We start from the raw sequence: 25761 nt of genomic DNA, 5'->3' as shown, positions 1-25761 counted from the left end.
TAACTACCCCTTCCCAACTGAAACCACCACCAAACAGGAAGTAGTTTGCAGCCATGGCCTGGCAACATAAGCTGGAGACCACATGTACCAAATGCGGCTGGTGGTTCTGGCCGAGGAGGAGGTGGCAGCACCTGTAGCCTCCTCCAATGCCCCGGGCCCTAGCCAGGCCTGCCCAGTGCCTCTAGTGGTACAGCACTGTGGTCTGGCAAGCGCCCGCAGTACTTCTTCTCTGAACACTGATGACCCCCCTGTGCATGCAACTATAACGCATTTAAGTGATACTCCTCCTGATGGCACACCTAAAGGAGCGGAAAAAGGCCCTGGAGATTAATCGGCCACCCCACCACTAGAACGCTGTCACCTTGCAACTTTGTTAATTTTGACCTTCATAACCTGTAGTGCTAGAACTAGGATGATGATTGATGACTCAATGCTGGCAACCAAATATAGTAATTATGAATCATGATGGATTCTTTGTGTTCCTTGAATAGTGAATATTGTGCATGGGTGGGCTATCTAATTTTGCCAGTGTGGGCTAAAGTGAAGTATATATACTTAGAGCAGTAGAAGAACTTTGCCCTGCTTTGAGTTGGTGTTGCTTTCACCACATTCACCCCTGCAAGTGTGTGATCAATATAGGTGTACATTTAATTTAGTCACACCTCAATATAACTCACACAGACTCAATCAATCATAACATTTGGAAAGTGCACTACTTATCCGTTAGGGTCTCAAGGTGCTGGGGGGTGGGGAATGCTGCTACTGCTCAAAAAGCCAGGTTGTGAGGAGTCTTCTGAAGGTCAGCACGACTTGGGTCTGCCATAGGTGGACGGGGAGGGTGTTCCTCGCTTTGGTGGTGAGGTGAGAGAACAATCTGCCACCAGAGGTCTCTCTTCAGATGCGGGGGACTGTGGCGAGGGTGAGGTCGGCGGAGCGGAGCTGGCGGTGGAGAAGCTGAGTAGTCTGTTGAGGTACGCTAGTCCGGTGTTGTGGAGTGCCTTGTGTGTTGGTGAGGAGCTTGAAGGTTATCCTCTTGCTGAAAGGGAGCCAGTTCAGGTCTCTTAGGTAGGGTGTGATGTGGCTGTGGCGAGGGATGTTGAGGATCAGGTGGGCAGACGCGTTCTGGATGCGTTGAAGCCGTTTCAGGAGTTTGGCAGAGACTCCGGGCATTTCCGTAGTCCAACCTGCTACTGACGTGGGCCTGGGTTCTCCTCGTTTCGGTGGGGATCCACTTGTAGATCTTGCGGAGCATGCGGAGAAGGTTGAAGCAGGAGGAAGAGATGGCGTTGACCTGTTTAGTCATGGAGAGGGTGGAGTCGAGGATGACCCCTGGATTGCGAGTGTGGTTTGTTGGAGTTGGAGCTGTTCCCATTGTGGTCGGCCACCAGGAGTCCTCCCAGGCCGAAGGGGTGGATCCGAGGATGAGGACCTCCATCTTGTCCGAGTTCAGCTTCAGTCAGCTGGTCCTCACTCATTAGGCAACGGCCTTCATTCCTTTTAGGGGGTTGGTTTTGGCAGTGTGGGGGTCCTTGGTGAGGGAGAGGATCAGCTGGGTGTCATCGGTGTAAGATATGATGTTGAGGTCGTGCAGCTGGGTGACGTGGGCAAGGGGTGCCATGTAGATATTGAACAGCGTCGGGCTGAGGGATGAGCCCTGGGGTACGCCGCAGATGATATTGGTGGCTTCGGAGTGGAAGGGGGGGAGGCGGATGCTCTGTGTTCTGCCGGAGAGGAAGGAGGTGGTCCAGTCCAGGGCCTTCTCTTGGATTCCGGCGCCATGGAGGCGTGTTCGTAGTGTGCAGGGGCATACCATGTCTAAGGCGGCTGACAGGATCCAGGAGAATGAAGGCTGCGGTTTTCCTGTTGTCTAGCAGAGTCCTGATGTCATCGGTGGCGGCGATGAGGGCAGTTTCGGTGCTGTGGTTTCTGCAGAACCCAGCCTGGTCAAGGATGCTGTTCTCCTCAAAGTATCAGGTCAATTGTCTGTTGAGGGTCTTCTCGATGACCTTCACCAGGAATGGGAGCAGGGAGATGGGCCGGAAGTTCTTTAGGTCCTTGGGGTCTTCCTTGGGTTTCTTGAGTAGGGCGTTGATCTCGGCGTGCTTTCAGCTCTCCGGGAAGGTTGCTGTCTCAAAGGAGATGTTGATGGATTTCCGGAGATGGGGTGCGGTGGCGGTGCTGTCTTTGTTGAAGATGTGGTGTGGGCATAGGTCTGACGGCGATACGGAGTGGATGGTGTTCATGATCTTGATGGTGTCATTGTCACTGATGTTGGTCAAGGAGAGCAGGCGGTTGGTGCAGATGGTGGTCATGAGGGCGGCGGTCTCAGTGGTTGTTGGGTCGATCCTGACGTTGAAGCTGTTTTGGATGTCTGTGATCTTGCGATGGAAGAAGGGGGCCAGCGAGTCGCACAGGTCTTGCGAAGGTGGGATGTCGTTGGTGTTGGAGCTGGGGTTGGGGAGTTCCTTCACAATGTTGAAGAGCTCTTTTCTGTTGTGTGCGTTGTAGTTTAGGTGGTCTTTGAAGCAGGCCCTTTTGGCAGATCTGATGAGGTGGTGTTGTCTGCGGGTGGCATTCTTGTGGGCTGCGTAGCTGTCCGGTGTTCGTTCACGGAGCCAATTCCTCTCCAACTTTTGGCAGGTTTGCTTGGAGGACTAGAGGTCTTCAGTGAACCAGCTGGCTTTCTTGCTGGTATGACTGTTGGAGGGTTTTTTGAACTGGGTGAGGGTGTTGGTGCAGTCGTCGAGCCACTGTCTGGGGTTGTGGGCGGCGGTGTCGGGGTCGGTGGATGGGTTCTGGGTTAGGGTGGTGGTTAGCTGGTCTTCAGTGACTTTGCTCCAGCAGCGGCGAGGCATCTGTTGAATGTGGTAGTGTGTGGTGGGTTTCTGGAAGGTGAAGTGGATACAGCGATGGCCGGTCAAGTGGAGTTCAGTAGGGTGGTTGAAGGAGACATGGGGGCTTGTGGAGAAGGTCAAGCTTGTGGCTGGTGGTGTAAGTGGGTGTTGTGACAAGTTGCCTGAGTCCGAGGTTGGCTAGGTTGTCGATCAGGATGGTGAAGGTGGTGTCAATGCTGTTCTAGAGGTGGAAGTTCAGGTCCCCGAGGAGGATGTAGCCCTTGGAGCTGAGGGCGTGTGTGCTGACGCAGCCGGCGATGGAGTCGCTAAACTGTGGTCAGGGTCCGGGGTTCTTTAGACGAGGGTTCCTCTGAGGGTGGTGTTCTAGTCGGTGTGGATCTGGAAGTGCAGGTGTTCTGTGGTGCTGAGGGTGTCGTCGGTGTTGGTCGAGACTCTGAGAGTGTTCCTGTGGACGATGGCAATTCCTCCTCCTACTCCATTTGTGCGGTCCCTGCGGGTGATCTTGTAGCCTTCCGGGAAGGCTGTGGCGATGTCGGGTGCCGAGGAGGGGTTCAGCCAAGTCTCCGTCGGGAAGGTGACGTCTGGGGAGGTTGAGTCAAGTAGGTCCCAGAGTTCAACAGCGTGTTTGCGGGCGGAGCAGGTGTTGAGAAGAATGCATCTGAGTTAGTTCGGTTCTTTCCTGGTGGGTGGTTTGGCAGGGCCGATACTGGTGAAGCTGCAGTCCCGACAGGTGAAAGGTCTTTGGGTGCGCTTCAGTGTGGGCAAGAAGCAAGTGTGTGACCGTCCGGTGTTGAGTGCATGGAGGCTGCTGCCATCATAGTGGCGACGGGCGTTGTGGGGTTCGCGGGGCCAGGGATTCTGCCGCTGGGCGTGGTCCAGGCATGGACGGGTGCAGACGGGCTTGCCTTCGGCCACCATAAGAAGGGGAGGTGGGAGGGAGGAGCAGTTGGGAGGATGGAGTGGACGAATGGGCGGGTGGAGGGGCGGGGCTGCAGCAGCGGGAGAACCATGGGCGAGGGAACAGAAGGCAAAAATGGAGCAGAAGGGCACAGAATACAATGGGGAGAGGGAACAATGGGGCAAATACAATGGGAGAAAAACGAGGCAATTACAGTGTGAAAAACAGAGGCAAAAATGAGGCAAATACAATGGGAGAAAACAAGGCAATTGCAGTGTGAAAAAAGAGGCAGAAACAAGGCATTTGCAGTGTGAAAAACAGAGGCAGAAACGAGGCAATACAGTGCAGAGCAGGGGGGGCGCAGGGGATGCAGCGGCGGGGAAAACAGGGGCAGGAATGGTGTGGGGCAAAAGGGCACAGGGCACAGAGTACAAGGGGGAGGATGCAAAGGGGAACAAAATAAACAGCAGAGGAGGGATAGTTACACAGTGGGAGCATTACAGAGCAATACAAACCTACAGCCGGCCACTGGCTTCAAACTTGCGGCAGTGGCAGCGAGCAGGGGAACACAGGCACAACAGGCGGTGCTGTTGCGGTGTGGGGAGCGATCTTCCTGGAGCAGGGTCAAGGGTTGCTGGGGTAAGAGGGTTAGGGTTGGATGAATGGTTGGGAAGGGGGGTTTGGGGAAAGGTTTGACAAAGACAAACCCTACACATAGACAACACACAATCTTGGCAGACGACCATTATACATTTGTTAAGGGAGAGAAAGGAAATGCATGCATGATGATGACTTACTTGATGAGTAGTCCTAGACTGGTAGTACAGGGCAGCAGTATATTAATAATTATTATTATTATGCAATTACCCTGCCTGTCTGCGCCCAGAAAGACCCAAGTTACATACATTTTATGTTCTGTTGTACTGGGCTTCCCTTTAAAGCTAGCAAAGACTATTAAAAAAATATCTGTATTCGTCAAATATAAGCAAACATAATAAACAATAACACACACAGTTGTAATGATAGAAGAGAAAAAAATCATCAAATGAAATGTTGATACTATAATTATGGCCAAATTGGGAGTTGCATCTCGGAATTCCTCTTGGTCCTTCCTTGGACTGTCCGTGCCTGTGCCTGGCGGATGCGGTTTCCTTTTTTTTTTTTTGTCCTCATCTTGCGATTACTGTATGCTTATGGAGTGTCAGGTGTCTGCCTCTTTGTTCTTTTCCGACACTGCCCCTTGTTCTCTCTAGGCTGGGGAGTTTTGACTTCTAGATGGTATGAGGAGTTTCCTTTACTCGTTGCATATCAAAGCTTCTGGCTTGGATCGGGGGAGGGAGCTAGCCAACTTGGCTACTCGGCAAGTACCATACTTGTCCACCAGAAGATCTATCGCTTTAATCATTGGACTTAAGTTTGGATCTTATTTGATGTTAACAAAAGTTTCAAAACTATCCCAAAACTTAAATCTTTTGCTCACATTTCCTAGCTTATCAAGTTTGTTGAGTCTTATTGCTGAGTTCAGCCATTCTGTATGAGTGGGGCTAGAGGCTCCTATCCATTTTATACAGATTTCCCTCCTTGCGAGTACTATTAATACAAAGAGGAGATTTTCCTGCTCCTTAGTAAGCCCCCCTTCATAACTTGGGTCTATTATCCCGAAAAGAATAAGTGTAATACTCACAGTTAGTTGTTTGGACAGGATAGTACTCAGGGTCTTACCGACTTGATCCCAATACTCTTTCAGTTGAGGGCAATTTTTAAACATGTGGATGTCGTCTGATTTTTCCTCGCCGCATTTTGGGCATTTCTTTATTCCAGCGTTTTTAAATTTGGAGAGTTTTTTTGGCGTCCAATATGCCCTATGAATAGTGTACAAATGATTCCTCTTCAGAGCGGCAGATTTCAAGTTAGACCAGCATTTGTCTACTGATTTTTCCCAGATTAAGTCCAGATCTGTGGTTACAATATCCATCCCCCATATTTGAGTTTCCATGTTGTTATTTGTGTCATTGGCCATTATCAGAGCCCAATACCACTTTGCTACTTCCTTAGGTAGTCGCGCTGTATTAATCATGTCATCTTCCAGTTTTTCGTTACCATTAATACTTGGCAGAGTTCTAGACCAGCTTTGCATTTGGTAATATTTAAATTTAGATAAAGTATTATTATATATTTCTTGTAGTTCTATCCATGTTTTTAAGTTTGTACCATTTAGGATTTGTCCCCAATATACGATGTCAGCTTTTTTTAATGCCAATGCAAGAATGTCTTTTAAGCATTCTGGGGTTCCAGGAGAGTCCCAGATAGGAGCCCACTTACTGTAATACGATATGTTCAGGATACTTCTAATTTGTGTCCACATCTTTGCTGCATCCCTTAATATCTTTAGCTTTATTTTTGTAAAATATTTGGGGTGTCCAAACTTAAACAGCACATTATCTTCTGATTTTGTGATTACCTTGAAGTAGGCGGGATAATATTCGTGGTTTTTTAATAATATTTTGATATTTTTGAATTGACAAGTTCTGCAGTATTCCACCAAGTCGGGGCTAGCCAACCCACCATCTTTCTTGCTCCTCCTGATCTTTTTCCATGCTATTCTCGATCCTTTTGCTGCCCATATGAAGCTTGTTAAGTCTGTCTGTGCTCAAGCTAAATCTGGTTTTCCAAATTCCATTGGTATCGCGTTAAATAGGAATGTAAACTTTGGCAGGATGGTCATCTTGATTATATTCGATCTCCCAATCAGTCTCAACGGTAGAGAGGTCCATGTCTCCAGGAGTTTTCTTACTTCTCCGGCAACTTTGGTTAGATTTCTGTTTGCAATCTTCATTATATCATGATTGATTAGAATTCCTAAGTACCTTATTTCGTTTTTTATATAGTTGCTTTGAAAAGTCGTATTCCATGTCATGACCTCTGTCTTCGTTTCATTCACCAAGTAGCCTGAAATTATCCCGAAATTCTTCAAAGATTTCTCAATTTTTGTTTTAGCTTTTGGATAATTGTCAGTAAAGATCATTAAATCATCTGCATATAAAGCGATTTTTTTCTCCCATGTGTCGTATTTGAATGGAGTGATTTTGTTGTTGTTTCTTAATTCATTTGCCAATGGTTCAATATATAAATTGAATAATAAGGGAGAAAGCGGGCATCCCTGTCTCGTTCCTCTAGTTATCTTTATATTTTCTGTTAACCTGCCATTGATTAGGACCTTTGATCTTGGATGTTTATAAATTTGATTTACCATACCGATAAAGTGAGGTCCAAAATTGTTATTAACCATAACTTTCTCAAGAAAGGCCCAATTGACTCTATCAAAAGCCTTTGCGGCATCAACAGTGAGTATGGTGAGTGGGATTTTCTCAGTTGTGGCGATATCTATTGCAATTAGAAGTTCTTGTGTTACTTCATGTAGGTGTCTTCCTTTAATGAAGCCTTTTTGATCTTGATGTAATAGTTTTGCGATTATTTTCCCTAATCTAGCTGCCATTATTTTGGTAAATATTTTATAGTCCGCATTTAATAATGATATTGGGCGGTATGACTCGCATTTATGAGGGTTTTTGCCGGGTTTCAGAATTACTGTAATTATGGCATCATTCCAGGAGTCTGGTATGATTTTATTGCAGATGCGGTTTGGTAAGGTAAGTGTGAGTTGGTTTTCCTGATATAGCACAGGCTAAAGGTTGGCCTGTAAGTGTAGATGGAAAATCAAAAAGGATATTGAATAGTCAAGGAGAAAAGTAAAGTTAACCTGCATACATTAAGGAGGACTGCAACAAGAAAATGTTCAGAAGAGGCATGGCTAAATCATGTCAACTCTGTTTCCAGCAGTAAACTACAACAAAAGGAGCAGGCCTGCCCACCTGTCAGAACCCAACTGTCTTCGCACGAGCAAATGGCCGCTGATCCCAACGCCCGCCCACCGGTGACGCCGCGCTTCTGACAGACCAACGCCACCAACAGGGGGGAAAGGGGAACTCTTTTCAATGTAGCGTTTCCTTCAGCCACGAAGAGGAAGCCTAATGCACACAGGGAGAAAACAGGGAGAAAACCTTAACACCACAACATTGCAATGCAGCTAACTTTGAATACTCTAAATTGGATTCTTCCTACCAGACTCTTGTTGGAGTATTGTCCCTCTTCTGAATACTGAATATACCTCTGCAGTGTATAGTAAAATTTATCACTATTTGCAATAGAGACAGAACAACTTTAACAATATATACTCTAAGTCTATTGTCTGCCAGAGAAGACCTCCTCTCAATTGTACCTTTTAACACTGAAGAGATTCTTTGGATAGTTATCCTTCAATACTGTAGTAAGTCTAGGTGAAAGTCTTTACATTAAATGTTCAGTGAAAGCTGCAGTCTTAGACCATTAATCTTCCTTTCTTTGCTGTCGCCCAAAAGAGAACACGGAGGTAGGAGAGGAAGGGAAAGGAAAGGTAAAGCGCAAAGGAAGGACAGAGCTTGAATTAACAGACAATTCGCTGCGTAGCTTCCATGGAGGAATCTTACTTGAGAAAAGTTGTACAGAATCCGGTTCCGCCACCTCCTGAATTCTTGCTTGACCGAACATGTGGTTTCCGCTTCCAAGAATGATATTCTTAGTCTACGGCAACTATAAAAGTTCGGTTGTCTTCTCTGCCAATGTTGAACCTCTCAAAATCTTCGAATAGGTACTTTGAAGAGTCAGGAGATTTACTGACTGAAGATTCTTACTATGAACTAAACTATGACGATACTCTCACTAGAGAAACAGAATGTCAACAAACCGCTAACTGTGAATTCCTAGATAACCGTCTTCTCACGCACTTCACTTTTGCGGAGAAACTGCTCGAACATGCACTCACGAACAAGGCTAAATTGAAGTGCGCAGTTGAATCTGCGCGCGATGCTCTTAATGACTAGACCGCACAAGAAACACTAGCAAGGCTAGAACTCTCGGCCACTGCGGCGGCCATCTTAGTACGGTTGATTAACGTTAAATGTCGTACCAGGTGATGACCAGACTTGGTTTTGCAATGACTCTGGTTCTTTTCTTGCAATCAAAGGTGGAGACTTATTCCATATTGTGGCCATGGTGCGATTCCTGACACCACCCAACCTCCACTTAGCTTAGATTTTGAGAAAGACAGCACTGAGCATACATACACAGCAACACAGCATTTTCCAAATTAAGTAACAAAATCAATGCACCGCTGTCAGTCATACCACCACATTCGTCTCCACCACTACACAGACATGTAGGTCTGGTGTTGTTGTTGTTTAGCTTTTAGGCCGCTTCATGAAACACCTGAGTTATTCTATCAATTGTCTCCGATAATACTGACTGACTGTGAGTATGGTATGGTCATCATGGTGTCCAACTCTGTAGTGTCCTGAGTGAGTCCAGAATCAAAAATGCAATGGATCGACCTGCAGTAGTACAATTTCATTATTGAACAACAAGAAGGAAAACATTTACATGAGTCACTTTTGTTGTGTGTAGAATAAATACTAGTAGACACATCATGCACAACAACACAAACACCAATCACTCAGAATCAGCATGAAATGCATGTCATCATCATTTACCTTTTCTTCAGGGGCAGTCCCTTTAGGCTTGGAAAGGAGGATAGATATAGAGTCAGGTTCTTTGGAGTGACTCGATGAGGCAGGCACACATCTCACATTTGTTGTACTATTCTCCAGCCAATGTCTTGCTTGAGGGAAATGGATTTAGGGCAAGTCAGGAGTCAGGACTCGGAGGACTGTACTTACTTCTTCACTGACTGCACACCGTTGCAACTCCAATCTGGCAATAAAATAGTGAGATGGTGGTGATAGGAAGACAGCGAGACACACAAATAATAAAAGTAAATAATATTCCTTAGCTATATCTTTTTGGGAGCCTTTTTTGGGGGCGTCAAGGCAAGAAAGAAAGTAACTCAAAAGTAACTCAAAAGACTAGTTGTCAGGTAAGTATAGCTCATCCTCAAACTCTGGTGGTTCACCAGAAGTAGGTCATCTAACACACTACTTCCATGACCCGAGTCGCCGTCATCATCTTCCTGTTCCGCTACTTCAGGTATGGTGTAAGCCGGTGGTATAAAGTGCCAATACATTTTGATCATGGTTAACCTCCCCACGTTTTGGAGTGAGAGACTGTTCCTTCTCACTGTCAGAACTGAACCAGCAGCACTGGCCACTGGCACCTTTTCCTGTACCAATACAGCAATGGGTTTTGATCAAAGTGGACCTCTGTTAGGTCATCGAGACAGGCCTGAACCATCCGCTCAATACTCATGGGTGCTCCGCTTTGCTTGTCCTCCTTTGCCTTTGCCTCAGCACTGGACTTAAGCCCTTCCTGTAGAAATCATTCCTGTGCTGATTTTGGGGTTGATGCTACTGTTTTTGTTGTCAATGTTGTTCTTGGTGTTGTTGGCGGTTTTGGCTGCTGTTAGCCAACCACAATACCCTCAGGCTCTGAAGTTGAACTGGAAGCCAGCTGCCCAGCATTACTTATTATGCCCTAGAGTAGTGGGCCTCTATTTCCTGGCCATTCATTTTCTAAGTGACTGGCTTCCACAGCTTTACAAGTTTTGTAGTTGGCCACATCTCTGTCTGAAAAATGAATGAAAGCATGCAATAATGGTTTGTACAGTGAATCCACAATTGTGGCACAATTGTAATGGTTGGATGACATAATGCCTCCTTGCACACCTGAATTTTCAGATTGGCAAACAGTTAAATGCTCCACCGACTCACATGCTTCTTTTTTTCTTCCACACCTGTGTACATTGCAGACACCTCCTCCAGCTGTTCCTGTAGCATGTGCAATAATATGATCGCTCAGCCCATAGTGCAGTCCTTCTTGCTGACTTCACGTGTGAAGACCTCAAAAGGAAGTAGCATCTCTGTCAGGCATATAACTAGGCCTCATTGGTCCATCTCAATGATCATGCCTTTCAAAGTACCATCCCCCCTTTGCATGACATCTTCATTGATTGGTCTGTACTGCTTAAACAGACGTTCAAGCATGTAATATGTTGAGTTCCAACATGTTGGCACCCCCTGGATGAGTGCTTTAACTGGCAATCTATTATCACGTTCAATGATCCTCAGATGCTTCTGTGGGTGGTCAGTAAGTTGCTGACATGATCTTTTTTTCGAAAGTCTTTAACAATGATGTTAATGAAGTGAGCCAAACACAGGACCTTGAAATAACCACCATCGTCCATGGCCTTAACTATATTACTGCCATGGTCTGTGGCAACAAAACCATGTTAAGCCCTCCTGGTCACAGCCATTCAAAGACCTTTCTGTCAAAGTCTTCCAAAATGTTTGCAGCAGTATGAGATTGCTCCTTGGCTAACATGACTAGAGTTGAATGTGGCAAGCTGCATTCAAACTCTCAGCAGTGTCAACAACACCTGCTGCAGATATCTTTTTTCCAACCCCACAAAAGAGAGCCAGTGTTCAGTGATGCACATGTAATCAGTGGCTTGGCAACTGGTCCACATGTCTGTTGACAGGTGGATAGTGTGAACAGCACTCTACTGCAAAGCTTGTCCAAGCAATTCCAGCACGTTGTGGGGTAGTGCTGGAACAGCACCTCTGGCAAAATAGGACCGGCTGGGAACCTTCCATCTTAGGCAGATGGCTGCCACAAATTAAAAAAAACACCCCTTCCACAAAAGAAAAAGGGAGGAGGTCCAGTGCTAACCTTTTATCCAGCTTTGCATTGTACAAGCGTACTGTTGGGTGGTTGCGTTTGTTCTGCCCCTCTGACCTAAACATATTGAGAATGGTAGCATGGATTTTTTTATTTTCTGGTGCCACTGATGCAGGTGACTTCTTGACGCCAAATGTTGGTCTCAACCCCCTTTTTTTCGTATTGTTACTCTCTTGCCTGGGACCCCTTGGTGCCTCAGTCTGACTCTTGTGACATTGCAATGTTGCTGATGATGATGTGGGTGGTACCACTGCACTGCTGAGGTCAGAGCTGCGCTTTGTGCAACAGAGAAGATGCCTTACTCTTGTTCACCTTCCGCCTTGATCGTATCTTCTTCTTCATCCCCTCCACCAATAACATGTGCAGTTTTTTGGCTGCTAAGGTATGCCTCCCGCTTGATGTGGTGTTTTCTCAGTTGGGTTGATTTGCCTCCGGTACTATTGTTTGTACCAAGCTTACCGCGACTAATACCTTGACCAAAAATGGAGCTTATAGCAATGCTCATCTCCTTTCTGCTAACTGAAAAGAAGTCCCAAACTGGGAGTTCAACTTTCTGGCGCTGCTGGTGCCACTTGCAATGTCAGATGAACTGCTAGGTGGGCGTGAAGTGTGACGCTCTGCAGTACCTCCTACTGAGGTGGTTGTGATGGATATAGGTCGCTGCCGACAAAATATGGAAGCTGAAGGGGGTGTTGGTGATATCATCTGTGTTGGTGATATCTGTGCCACATCCCTAGCAGCAAGTTGGGATGGGGTAATGTCGGTCTCCACTGGGGCAGGACTAATGTCCATGATAACTGGCTTGCCATCATCCTCCTCTTCTACACCTACCTCCATAACTCTAAGGCTTTCTGGAACCTTATTTTTCCCTAGCCTTGTCTCGGGGGCATGGCGTGTCTCCAATTCAGACTGAGGCGGGATCCAAGTGGTGTCTAGATCATCAGAAGGGGGGCTTGGTAAAGAAGTTAATGAACTAACCCTCCATGTCCTTTCTGGGGATATGGAAGACAGAGATCTTTTGAAAGAGTGGCTTGCTCTTCTTCTTCCTCTGCAGGAAGCTCGATCTCCTGAACTGCCCCTACTTCAGGAAGAACAACTACTATTGGGGGTAGTTACGGCTGTTGATGCCCACTTATCTGAGTTTCCTGCATTGAATGGGTACTACTTTGCGATAATGATGAGTTAATTTCAACATCACTGCTCATCGGCGTTGGACTCGTGATTTGACTTGCTGCTTCTTGGACAAGCATGGGCTTGGGTCTAGGTTGGTGGGGTGGGTTCACTGATACAGGGGTGCGGCTACCAGATTGCTTCCTGGACACCACTGCTACAGGCACAATTTTTGGTATGACCTCCCCGAGACGTCCCAGCAGACCATCAGGAGTACCGACGGAGAGAGCGGTGCTCCATTTCCCTGAGCCGCAGCCAGGTGAGGTGAGGCCATACCCTCCTGTTAACTAATGATCCACTAACAAGAGGTGAAACCAGAAACCCTAGGACTCCAGGTGAAATGGTTTATGATTAGCTTTTGTATTATGTTTCACTCATTGTAGTAGCAAATATTTATTTAGGTCCTGACGAAGGCGGAGGACAATGGTGTCCAATTGTTCTGCTGAAACATGTTGACCGTATAGATTCCACTGGCAGATATTTGTTATAACTGCTATTCTTTGCTCTGTTTTTAACCTTGGACAACTGAGGGATAATAATAAATTTTAGTTTCTCTCATTTACCCAATTTTATTGCTCTCATTTTTCATACATTTCTATGCAATGCATTTTAATTGTTACATATCATTTGATACCCTGATTTCACACCTCCTCATACATTCTGAGCCATTGGACATATACATCTTGTCTTTATGTATGGCCCGTAATTTCTACGGTATGAGGGGCATAAGGAAGCCCAGATTATGACTAGGGCGGTATCGGACAGTGACTGATCGATATCCTTATTCACTAAGTGGTACCCCTATTTAATCAGCTATACCTTTAGGATCTTTGTTCTACACATCTTTGTGTTTATTTTGTTGGTTCATGTCATACCAAGGTTTACCTACTCTAGACCCGTGGGCATTCTGTGTTTTCTAAGTTCTGTGTTGGGGGCTGTGTCCATGCGAGGTCTGAAAATATGCCCTAGGACCTTTCTTTACCGGTTTGTGCTTACAATTTTTGGTATCCCATAAAAGGTCTTGAGTGACATACTGGTCTTGGTAAGTGGCAGTACCTTCTTCTCGCTGGCAACTTTCTTGGTACTGGACCTGGTATCTTTCAGTTGGTTAAGCTGAAGTGATGTCTGTGAGTCACACGTCATGTAGCATTGTGTGCAGCAGGACTTCTGTCTAGCAGTACAATGGGTGCTGTTGTGTCCTCCTCTTTTGTGCACCTTAAAGCAAAGAAGCAAGTAGAAATCAGTGAAATGTGGCATTCGTTGGTGTGGTTCAATTACTACTAGTACAAACAAATAAAAATAATACTTGTTAGTGTTATCTATATTATTAAATGTATTGCCTCAGCTATTAAAAAAATATAACAATTCAGTGTAGCCATTTGTGAGACTTTCATGGTTGGTGTGCTAGTGTACAGTACACTCAGGAAGGATAGGGAAAGAAGAAGAACATCAACAAAAATTCAAATGTAATGGACCCGGTTTGGAATTTTGCATCACATGCGATTCAGCATTGAGTTGCTGCTGACTATGGATAGAAGCAATAAGCCAAGAGGAACAAAACAAAGACATGCAGGCCTAATGCAGAAGCACACTGGCTGCTGCTTCACAAAATGGCCACCAGCCACATGGGCAGGCCATAACAACAAAAAAGGGAAGACAGACAATGCTGGCCTTTAGCAAAAGCACACTGACTGCCTTCACAAAATGACTGCCAACCACATGGCCAGGCCACAACAACATGGAAGGGAAGACAGACAAGCTGGCCAATGGCAAAATCACACTGGCTGCCTTCACAAAATGACCACCGGCCACATCCCCAGGCTATCACAAAAAAATGAATAAGCCAAAAGGAACAAAGGAAAGAAGACATGCAGGCCTATGGCAAAAGCAAGCACACTAACTGCCACGACCAGATAATGGCTACCAGCCACATGGTCACTCACTACAACAACAAGCAGGAGGCTTGGAAAACAATGAACTCAAGCCAATATGGACACATACTTTACAAAATGGCCCCTGGCCACACAGGGAGGCTCAGCCAAGGCAAATGCTAGCCCACTATTACAAAGACACTCACACACTGGCCAGACAAATAAGGCACGCTAGACTACACAGCTTTAATGCAACAATGCCAAAACGAAAATCCATAGGGCTAAAAAAAGGTTTCAAGTTACAACAACCACACACATCCAACAACGGCATTTATTTAACACACAAAAAAAAGTGAACCCCCCCCCCCCAAAAAAATATCACATTTCAATCCAATGCCATCCATGCACTAAATAGTGTTTAAATACAACAGACGCCACATAAACTGTTGTTTCATGCACCCGTGAGTAGTTCTGGGCCTATTGGTTGGAAAACCCATTGGCAGACTAGGCCACATAGTGAATCAATTCAAATCAATAATATTGCAAATGTATTAGAAAATGTAGCAAACTGTGCTACATCTGTTGCTGGATAAAAGAAGAAAGAATTACATGCAAAACAACAACCAGCAAGAAGTCATGGCCACCACATAGAAGTCTTGCAGGCCTAATGCAGAACCACACTGGCTGCATGTTGGACTTGGCCCTTTTCCACCAAATTTTTCGCTGTCACCCCCCAACATGTAGGATGTCTCCCCCATGATAAAGGTTACTGAATAGGCGATGTAAGGTATGAGAAGCCCTTTGTAATGTTAAATGCAATGCAATGGTGTGTACATTTATTTTCCCCCATTGTAAACATGTACCCTGGTAAAATGCTGCATTTGTGTTTTGCATTTGAAATAGCTGCCATGGCTGTGCTTTGTGCCACCTGACTGCAGGAGGTTAGCAGTCTAGTTGTTAGGTACCCAGCCACCCCTGCATTTGGAGGGAAAGCCCGGCACCCAGGGTGCTCTACTCCTCCCCCTGAGCCAGTTAGAACTAGTTTGCCTGTCTGAGGTGGGTTAGCGGTCTAGTTGTCTAGGACCCAGCAATCCCAGCATTTGGAGGGACCTTCTAGAACCTTCCAGCCTTTCAGGTATAGGGAGAGCAGTAGAGATGTGATGTGCAGAGACAGAGCTGGAACAGGAATGTGAGGGGACCAGCTGCAAGGGGATACCGCCATTTGGGCCTCTGTGCTGGGCCCTGCACACATCTAGGACCCCCTACTGTCCCCAGGGCTTGTGAAGCCCCACTTCAGGAGTTCAGGCTGCCGTGTGGGAAGAGGGCCACGCTGCAGTGGGGATGGTGAAAGCCTACCACCCTGCTTTGATGATGCCCCCACTACCTGCTGACCTGGCCCAGTAGTGCCTACTGCTCTGACCCCCAGCCCCTGAGGAAGAAGGGCCCCCCTAGGTCCCTGGAGCTGCCGTGACCCTGCGCTACACAAGCGCTGCGCAAAGAAGCGCCCAGAAGGGAAGGAGCATCTGGGACCCCGCCGCCCATTAGGTGAGGAGTGTTACCCTGGGCCTGATGCTGGGATTGTCTGCCCCCCTTTCGCTGTGCTCCTGGACGTGCTGGGCCTGGAGGAGGTGCTGCGTGGAAAGCACTAACATCCTGGAAGCGCTGTGCTGCAGAAGCCCTGGGTAGTCCTGAAGTGCCTGAACTGTACTGCCTGCTGTGTGTGCCTGCAAAGTGCCGCTTCAACCAAGCGCTGGACTGTTGGAAGGGCTTCCTGGCCCTGGATAAGTGCTGCCTGCTAAGCGCTGTGATCTAGAAGCACTGTATGAGGAGCTGGGCTGAGGAGAAGCGATGTGTGGTGGCTAGCGCTGTGCAGCTGGAAGAGGCTGCGTTTGTGTCCCTAAGCGCTACCGTGCCAGATCCTGCCGCCTCTCAGCCTTGTAAATAGGGCAGGAGCCTACCCCACCTCCGCTCAGGGAGCAGTGTCTGCGTCTGTCTGGTGAGGCCTCGAGGCACATTGTCGGTGCCTGCCTCCCACTCTACTGCCCAGGAAGCCCAGAGCGAGGAACAGAAGCGTGGAGACATTGCCAAGAGCCCGGTGAGTGTGGGGCTCAAACAGACTGTGTTGGGGGGTGTATCGCGGCATACTGTTGGTGCCCAACCCCCGGTGCCAGCATTCCGTGGTGAACTGCTGCCCCCAGGAACAGTATTGTTCTCCAGGTGCCCCGCCTGGCAGGGGGTACCTGCAACGTTGGGCCAGTCAGTAGACCCAGGACAGAGACTCGGAGGTGTGGGCCCCGGGTGGGTCAGGGACCTGGGTTGTGCCTGCAGTAGTGAGTTGCCTGATTCTAGGCCAATAGGCAAAGTCAGGCTATGGAAGTTTAGCTGCAGATGGTCCTGCCTCATGTGTGATACCACTGTTGAGAGGGGGAGGGAATGCCGGTCTTGGGTGCCTAGTGTTTTTATGTCACCGGGAGGTGCTTTTGAGCCCCTATTCAGTTAAGGCTGGGTGCTTAGGTCACTGCCCCCCTACTCATGATTAGTTGAGCCAGTGTGGATGTGTGCTTTGCCATTCTTATGAGCACCGTGATTCCTGCCCAAGGATAAGACTCCTGCCTGACGCCCAGAGGTCCCTCTACTGAGGTTGGAGGCCCAATGTCAATGTTATGCACCCATTGTTTCTTTTCTTGCAGGAGGTGCTAAGGCCAGGCTGGCTGTGTTATACCTAGCGTTATGCCCACTGTTGATATGTTCTGTGCCAAAGGTATGTGCCCCAGGGTGAGCGTGATTATGCCAGCCCAGGCCTGATATTACATTTGCATGTCTATGCCAGTTGTTAAGGCCAGGTGCCGCCTGTTTCTTTTCACAGGAGACGCGGATGCAGGCCCTGTTGTGTGGTTATGCCTCCATACCTAGTGTGCATTTTATGTCTAATGCTTTAGTTTACGCCTACAGCTGACATCTAGTTGAGGCCATGGATTAAGGCCTGAGTTTGCCCTGCGATATTGACCTTGGGTTTCAGCATTAGTATTTCTTTCCCTCAAGTATTCTCTTAAGGTTTCATGCCAATGATAATGCGTTTTTATTTCAGCCATGAACTCACAGACTTAACCTTTTATTCCTGCCCATTTTACCTGGTAAATAATCCCCCTTGCATTCATTGCTCTGGCGCCAGTTGGCGCCCCCTTGTGATTACTGCTATTGTTGTGTTTTTCCTTTGCAGATTGGAGATAATACAAAACTTATTATTTTTCCAACCAGAAGCAGTGTCGTGTTTATTTTGTGGTATGCCTGGTGTGTCGTGGATGCTTTGCACATGTCCTCTGAAGTTTGGGCTGCCCGCTCTGCTCCATGCTAACCCCCGTAGAATTGGCAACCCCATTTCTAACACTGCACCTTCACAAAATGGCCGCCAGCCACATGGCCAGGCAGGCCACAACAACAAGAACTTAAGACAGACAATGCAGGCCTATGCCAACATCACACTGGCTGCCTTCACAAAATGGCCACCAGCCACAATACCAGGCTACCACAACAAGAACAATAAGCCAAGAGGAACAAAGGAAAGAAGACATGTAGGCCTATGACAAAAGCACACTAACTACCACCAGCACAAAATGGCCGGTCACACACAACAACAACAAGCAGGAGGTCTGGAAAACAATGAACTCAAGCAGGCCTATATGGACACAAACTTTACAAAGTGGCCCCAAGTCACACAGGGAGGCTCAGCCAAGGCAAATGCTGGCCCACTATTACAAAGACACTCACACACTGGACAGACAAAAGAGGCATGCTAAACAACACAGCTTTAATGTAACAATGCCAAAAATGAAATTCCACAGGGCCTAAAAAGGTTTGCAAGTTATACAACAACCACACACATTCAATAGAGGCATTTATTTAACACACATGAAAAAAAGGTGAAATACCAAAAATAAACACATTTTGCATATCAATCCAACGCCATCCACACCCTAAATGATGTTTAAATTCACCAGAAACAGTTGTTTCATGCACCCAGGAGTAGCTCTGGGTCTACTGGTTAAAAGGCCTATTAGGAGACTACTGGGCTAGTGAATTAAATAAATATTGCAAATCGATTTTAAAATTTGAATATAATGTAGTGAACTGTGCTTTATAACAGATGAAACATTACGTACAACGAAACAACTAGGCCCCTAGTGAAGCTACAGGCCACCCACCTCAATACATAAAAAAATATGAAAAGTACAAAACAACATCAAATTTCAAACTTACTGTGAAATCTCAAATTCAAAAATTCACAAATCCAATGATATATGATGCAGCAGACACAAATACAGCTCCAAATCCAAATAAAAAGTGAACAGGAGATGGACAAAGCACTGGGAGGTGCCTGCTGGACAGTAAAAGGAAGTTGGAGACAGTGGGGCAGTTCCTTCCTCTTAAAAATAAAAGTAAAAAAAGTACAGCCAAATGTCAATCTGAGGAGTTTTATTAATCCAAATCATAATTTTGTGAAGACTTTGATGCTGCTCGAGAGAGACCCTTCTCCAGATTGTAAATTCAGCATGTTCAGGATTGCGATCTTCACAAAACTTCTGCCGGAATTCCGATGGCATGCCTGAATGATATGTTCGCGATCGCAAATTCTTGTGGGACAATGTGGCCACCTAGCAAATCAAGTGGGCCTTGAGAATGGATGGGCTATCTTGTTGGTGATCGCAGGCACCAGGTAAGTCGCTCACAAACACGCAAAAACTCATTTTGGGCACGCAAACACAAAAAAACTCCGCTCCATTGCCAAGTGTAGAGTTTTCTGTCTATTCCACATTCAAAGAGTTGCCAAAAATCCACAAACTTCGTGAACAGAGCAGAGTTTTAAGCCCAGGAGTATACATGACCACCCTGATTATGCATTTTTAAGCCCTCATTGAGCCCAGAGGTGGAGCTATGGCTAAGTGGTGTAGTAATGCCCTTGCTTTAAAATATTCTTTATAGGGTTCCCAGAAAACCCTGCCATATGACATAGGGGGCATGAGGTTAAAATATTCCTCTATGGTCGAACAGTTGTAAGCCATATCCTTTAGCCATGCTGCCTCCATGGGAATCTTAGAAGACATCCAGCACATCTCCACTTGCAGCTTAGCCAGCACTTACGCCATCATTATGAAGTATTGTACTAATTTGAGACAGTATTTTGGGAAGCCAGAGAGCAAGCAGCCAGTCTGGGCACCTTGAAAGCCACCATAACTGGATTAGCAATTGTGTCATCAATAAGCATGGGCCAAAAATCCGTTCCGCTTGCGAAATTTGTGGCTTTTCGGCAATTTTGCGATCCGTGAATCTCGCAAAATTGCCGCAAAGTTCGCAAATTCGCTCGCGGGCGGATTTTTTTTGTCTTTGATGGCCAGCTCACTCAAGGGACCAAAGTTACAGGCACACACGGTCACTGGAGGCAAATCTTCTTTCCCTTTACGCAGCTGCAGTGTAGGAAAAGCACTATACATTTACCCAACGAGGTAGCACTTACTGATTAGCCAGTAGAAAGTACTCCAGTTGAGTAGAGGTATTGCACATGACAAAATGGTGTCATCTTCGTGAATAACTATGCAGGGCAGGATTCATTCTGGCACGAGGCTCCTGTCACAAAAATTAAACCTCAACAGAAAGCAGGTGCCCGAGTTGAAGCTCAAATTCAGCAACGTTTTAATCAGCCCAAAACATTAGTGAGCACGGTCGAGGCTGGGCAACTGTGCTTTAACCCCATATCTGCCGTTGAAAATTAGCTGTAATACCCAAGGGAGGTCTTTGCATCCATGAGTTTCTCAAGCGCAATCCCTGTGTAGTTCCTGTGACCAGGAGGCTGATTTCTCCTCATCTGCTGCCCTGCTCACTCTCTGACCCTTTATACACAAGAGGCATGTTGACACGCATAGAAGCCCCGCCCGTTTGGCCCCGCACCACACACTAGCGGTATCAAACATCTTCCCGCCCTTTCCCAACTATGATGGACAGCTCACTCAAGGGACCTCGGCGCCTTTTGGTGCTGTGGCAAAGTTACAGGCACACATGGTCAGTGGAGACAAATCATCTGGCCCTTAACACAGCTGCAGTGTAGGAAAAGCACTATACATTTACCCAACAAGGTAGCATTTACTGGATTAGCCAGTGGAAAGTACTCAGTGCAAATCGCAAAAGAAATCCTCAAGTTTGCGGGAAAACTGCGAATTCGCGGATTTGTTTGTGATTTCGCGTGAATCCCCCAGACCGCAGATCCGCAAAATTCACCCATAGTTAATCATCAACCCCATATATCAAACAACAGTGTTAGGTGCCAAACTAGGCAAGAAACAATGAACCCCACCTTATTCACACCACTACCTACACTGCAGAGGACCTACAATCATAAACATTGAATTAGGTCTAAAAACAGAACACCAGAGTGGCATCAACAAAATATCATAGTTGGAATATTTAATAACAAATACAGGCAACCCTCCATCAGCATGACCAATTAAGAGCAGTTATGCCAGCCATTTTTGGAAAGTAAACATTGTGATAGAGATTGTAGTCTTCTAGTTTATCAATAGATTGTCAACATTGGGGCATCAGAATGAAGGGCAGCCCAGCCCCCCCAAGAGATGGCACCACAGCTTCGGCCTCTGGCCTGTGATTCAGGTGAACAGTGGGACTTCAGAAAGTCCAGGATCGTCTCCGGAAGCATACAAATTTGTACTTTACCAGCAACTTCTGCCCTCAATATAGCTAAGTAAAGCATGGAATATTTAATCTTCCTTTTATTAAACTCTTTTTTCGCTTTGAAAAAAGAATGTCAAGCCTTCAGGACCATAGTGGTGAATTCTGGTAAAAGAACACATGCACAATTCCATACTGTAAATCAAATTGAGATCTGTTGAGTCACAGAATGGAGTCCCTGTTATGGTAGTTCAGTAAGCAGACAATCATCAGTCATGGGGGCTGCACTAGTTTAAGCCTGGCCACCAAAGTTTGATGGGCACCCTCCACTTTGAAGACATTGATGTTGGGTGCTTTCTCCGACTCCTCCACTCCTATAATCTAAACAGTATTTCACTGTGAGCGACCTTCCAAATGATGATCCTTATGTTTTATCATGAAAACTCCCTAGAGAGAGAGTGGCTAGTTTGTGAAAGTGTTCCAGAGCAGAGTCCTCCACATCTGAAATCCTGGTGTCTGCCTCTGTTACACTGGTGTCATATTTATCCAGTATCCAGGCATAGTGAATGAATTAATGAATGAGAGCACTTATAGAGCACAGCTTTTGCTCCCAAAGCAGTATCTTAGTGCTAAGTGGCAGGAGGACGAAGTGTTAAGGAGAATGGTCTCTGTTTGTAGTGTTTTCAAACATGGGATAGAGCTAGGCTATCTGGGACTGCAAAGATCCAAGTTTAATTTTTTTTCTTAAAGATGGCTTCTGACTGTGTAAGTCTCAGAATACTGGGTATGTGGTTCCATGCTCTTGTTCCCAGGACAGCCATTGACTTTCCTCCTCTAGATGTCAGGCAGAACCGAGGACGTACTAACACATTTTCTGTGGAGGATGTGTTACATATGGTTAAATTCTTGTCCTGAGATATTTGGGTCCAGTTGGCTTCACCGATCTAAAGATTATAACGAGGGCCTTAAAAAGTACCCTTTTATGTATAGGCAGCCAGTGAAGGGTGTGGAGGGCCGCTGAGGCTGAGGCCCCCTTGGCAATCTCAGTACAAGTTGGGCCGCTGAATTCTGCACAGTCTGTAACTTTTTCAGAGTGGTCTTCTTTATTCCTACATAAAGACTGTTGCAGTAGTCCAAAAGTGATAAGAATAATGCTAATGCCACAGTCTTTTGCGCTATCGCTGGAAGGAGATCAAAGAATTTCTAAAGTGTTTTGATCCAATGAAAGCACAAGCCTGCCACCAACAGCGCCTTCTGATGAAAGGACAGTGAGATTTCGAATCTAATCCCTAAATTCTTGACGGTGTCCACTGTATTTGGGGGTGGGGTTGTGTCAGCCGGCCACCACTGTTTGGGCATAAAGATATTGTGTTTTCCTAGCAGCATAATCTCACCATGCACTATGCCAATAATCTGAGAGCTGGGCCAAGGCATAGATCTGACTGCATGCTCAACCATGCCTCAGGCCCCAATGGCCCTTAGCCTAACCCTCATTGTTTTGGCATCTTTGCAGAGAGGGGAGGCCTTGCACGTGCCTACAGAGGCCAATAGTCAGCCATACCCAAGACCAGCCCCCAGTCTAAGCACTGCGGCCTACCACAGAGCCCTATCTCACCTCCACACTCACCTGGTGCAGAAAAGCTCCACCAGAGGAGTTAATCATGTGGCAGCCAGATGGGCAGTGCAACAGCAGGCCCGACTTACCCTGGCAGTGCCTCTTTCACTTTCCTCCTTCGCCATGGCTGGCGTCTACATCAATCTTCCTCCACTGGGACCCATGCCAGCTTGCTGCAAGCTGTATTGGTGCAGATTCACCACTCAGGGAGACAATCAGCATCTCCACTGGCAGATTGTTGCTTCTGCTCTCTTATGAACTTTAGGACAAGGTAGCTGATAGCAGTCGATATTTGCGGAGTTTCACGGAGGACTGGGAGAGTTCCCCTATTAAGTGACCTGTTCTCAGGACACCCCCGCGCCGCACAGCCCCCAGCTGTGTGTGTGCCCCTCGCTGCTGCTCGCAGCCTCATTGTGCCGTCTGCCTGCCTCCCTAGCTGCCTGCCTCACTGTACCTTTCCCCAGCTGTTTCGCCGTATTTTCGTCTCAAGTTGTTGTATTTTGTGCCTTAACTGTTAATAGTGGTTGTATTTAGTGTTTTTTCCCCTTGTGCCTGCCCGCCCCGCTCCCCGCCGCCGTTCCCGCGCCCATGCCCCCTTTTGTTCCGTGTCCTCCCCGCTCCCGCCTCCCAGCTGCTCCTCCCTCCCACTTGTCTTTAAATGGTGACCGCGCGGCGCAGGTGAGTGTGACCTGTTCTCAGGACACCCCAGCGCCACACGGTCCCCAGCTGTGTGTGTGCCCCTCGCTGCTGCTCGCAGCCTCGTTGTGCCGTCTGCCTGCCTCCCTAGCTGCCTGCCTCACTGTACCTTTCCCCAGTTGTTTCGCCGTATTTTCGTCTCAAGTTGTTGTATGTTGTGCCTTAACTGTTAATAGTGGTTGTATTTAGTGTTTTTTGCCCTTGTGTCTGCCCGCCCGCTCCCCGCTTCGCGCCACCGTTCACGCGGCCATGCCCCCTTTTGTTTCGTGTCCTCCCCGCTCCCGCCTCTCAGCTGCTCCTCCCTCCCACTTAGCCTTAAATGGCGACCGCACGGACGTGCAGCGGTCACGCGCAGCGGGTGAGCCGAAGGCGCGCCAAAGGCAAGCCCGTCTGCGCCCGTCCATGCCTGGACTGCGCCCAGCGCCACAACCCCTGGCCCAAGCCCATGCCAGACAACACGACGGACCTACGACACCGCCACCCTCAACGCACTCAACGCCGGCCCTACCCCTGCCTGCTGCCGAGCCACCCCGAAACGCACTCACGGACCCTTCACCTGCCAAGCCTGCAAGTTCACCTGCCTCCGGACCTGCACCGCTCCCGCCAAGCCAAGCACCCACGGTAACCACCTTAAGTGCATCCTGCTCAACACCCGCTCTGTCCACAGACACGCCGTCGAACTCTGGAACCTGCTCGACACCACATCGCCAGACGTTGCCTTCCTCACGGAAACCTGGATGAACGCCTCCTCAGCGCCCGACATCGCCATCGCCATCCCGAACGGATACAAGATCATCCGGAGGGACCCCGTGAACCAGACTGGAGGGGGCATCGCCATCATACACAAGATCACCATCCGCATCACTACCGACTCCAGCGACACCTTCCCCGCGGCCGAGCACCTCCACTTCCAGATACACACGGACCCCAAGACAACCCTCAGAGGCACCCTCGTCTACAGACCCCCAGGACCACGCACACAATTCAGCAAAGACATCACGGACTTCATCAGCCTGCACTCCCTCCCCTCCGCGGGCTACATCCTCCTAGGGGACCTCAACTTCCACCTGGAGAACAACAAGGACCGCAACACCACCGCCCTGCTGGACAACTTCGCAAACCTCGGACTCAAGCAACTGGTCAACACCCCCACTCACTACGCAGGCCACACGCTTGATCCCGTCTTCTCATCCAGCAAGCACATCACCTTCAGCCACTCTACCGGACTTCACTGGACCGACCATAGCTGAGTCCACTTCAGCTTCAGAAGAACAACGACCCACCACCACCCGCAACAGGTTCCTCACAAGACCTGGAGCAAGATCACTGCCGAGCAGCTCACCACCCCTCTCAGCCAGAACCCGCCCGCAAGCACAACGGACCCCAACATAGCAGCCCGCAACTTCACACAGTGGCTGACCGCCTGCGCAGACGACCACGCGCCACTGAAGAACCCTCCCAGCAGACCCAGAAGCAAGAAAGCCACCTGGTTCACCGACAAACTCAAGGACTCCAAGAAGAACTGCCGCACCCTTGTGAAAGCCTGGCTCCTCAACCAGACCACAGACAACATGACCACCCTCAAACAAGCCACCCGCAAGCACCACCAGCTCATCCGCACTACCAAGAAGAAAACACTGAAGGAACGACTGGACAACAATGCCCACGACAGCAAGGAACTCTTCAGCATCGTCAAGGAGTTCTCCAACCCCAGCACCGGCAACAACGACATCACTCCTTCTCAAGACCTCTGCGACTCTCTCGCCACGTTCTTCCACCGCAAGATCGCCGACATCCACAACAGCTTTGGCACACCAGCCACACTCCCCACCGTCGAACCAACGCCCCCCACCACCACCCTCCGCACCTGGACCACGCTGACCACCGAAATCACAGCCCGCACGATGAACACCATCCACTCCTGATCTCCGACCGACCCCTGCCCCCACCACATCTTCAACAAGGCCGACTCCATCATCGCACCCCAATGCGGGACATCATTAACATCTCCTTCAACACCGCCACCTTCCCAGGGAGCTGGAAGCACGCCGAGCTCAGCGCCCTACTAAAGAAACTAACAGCGGACCCCACCGACCTCAGGAACTTTCGCCCCATCTCGCTCCTCCCTTTTCCTGCCAAAGTCATCGAGAAGACCGTCAACAGACAGCTGACCACCTTCCTCAAGACGAATGGATCCCTTGACCCCTCGCTGTCTGGTTCCCGAGCCAACCACAGCACCGAGACTGCCCTCAT

The sequence above is a fragment of the Lissotriton vulgaris genome, chromosome 6 (assembly GCF_964263255.1).
Source record: "Lissotriton vulgaris chromosome 6, aLisVul1.2, whole genome shotgun sequence".
Taxonomy (NCBI): Eukaryota; Metazoa; Chordata; class Amphibia; order Caudata; family Salamandridae; genus Lissotriton; species Lissotriton vulgaris.
Note: the sequence above shows the minus strand (reverse complement) of the source record.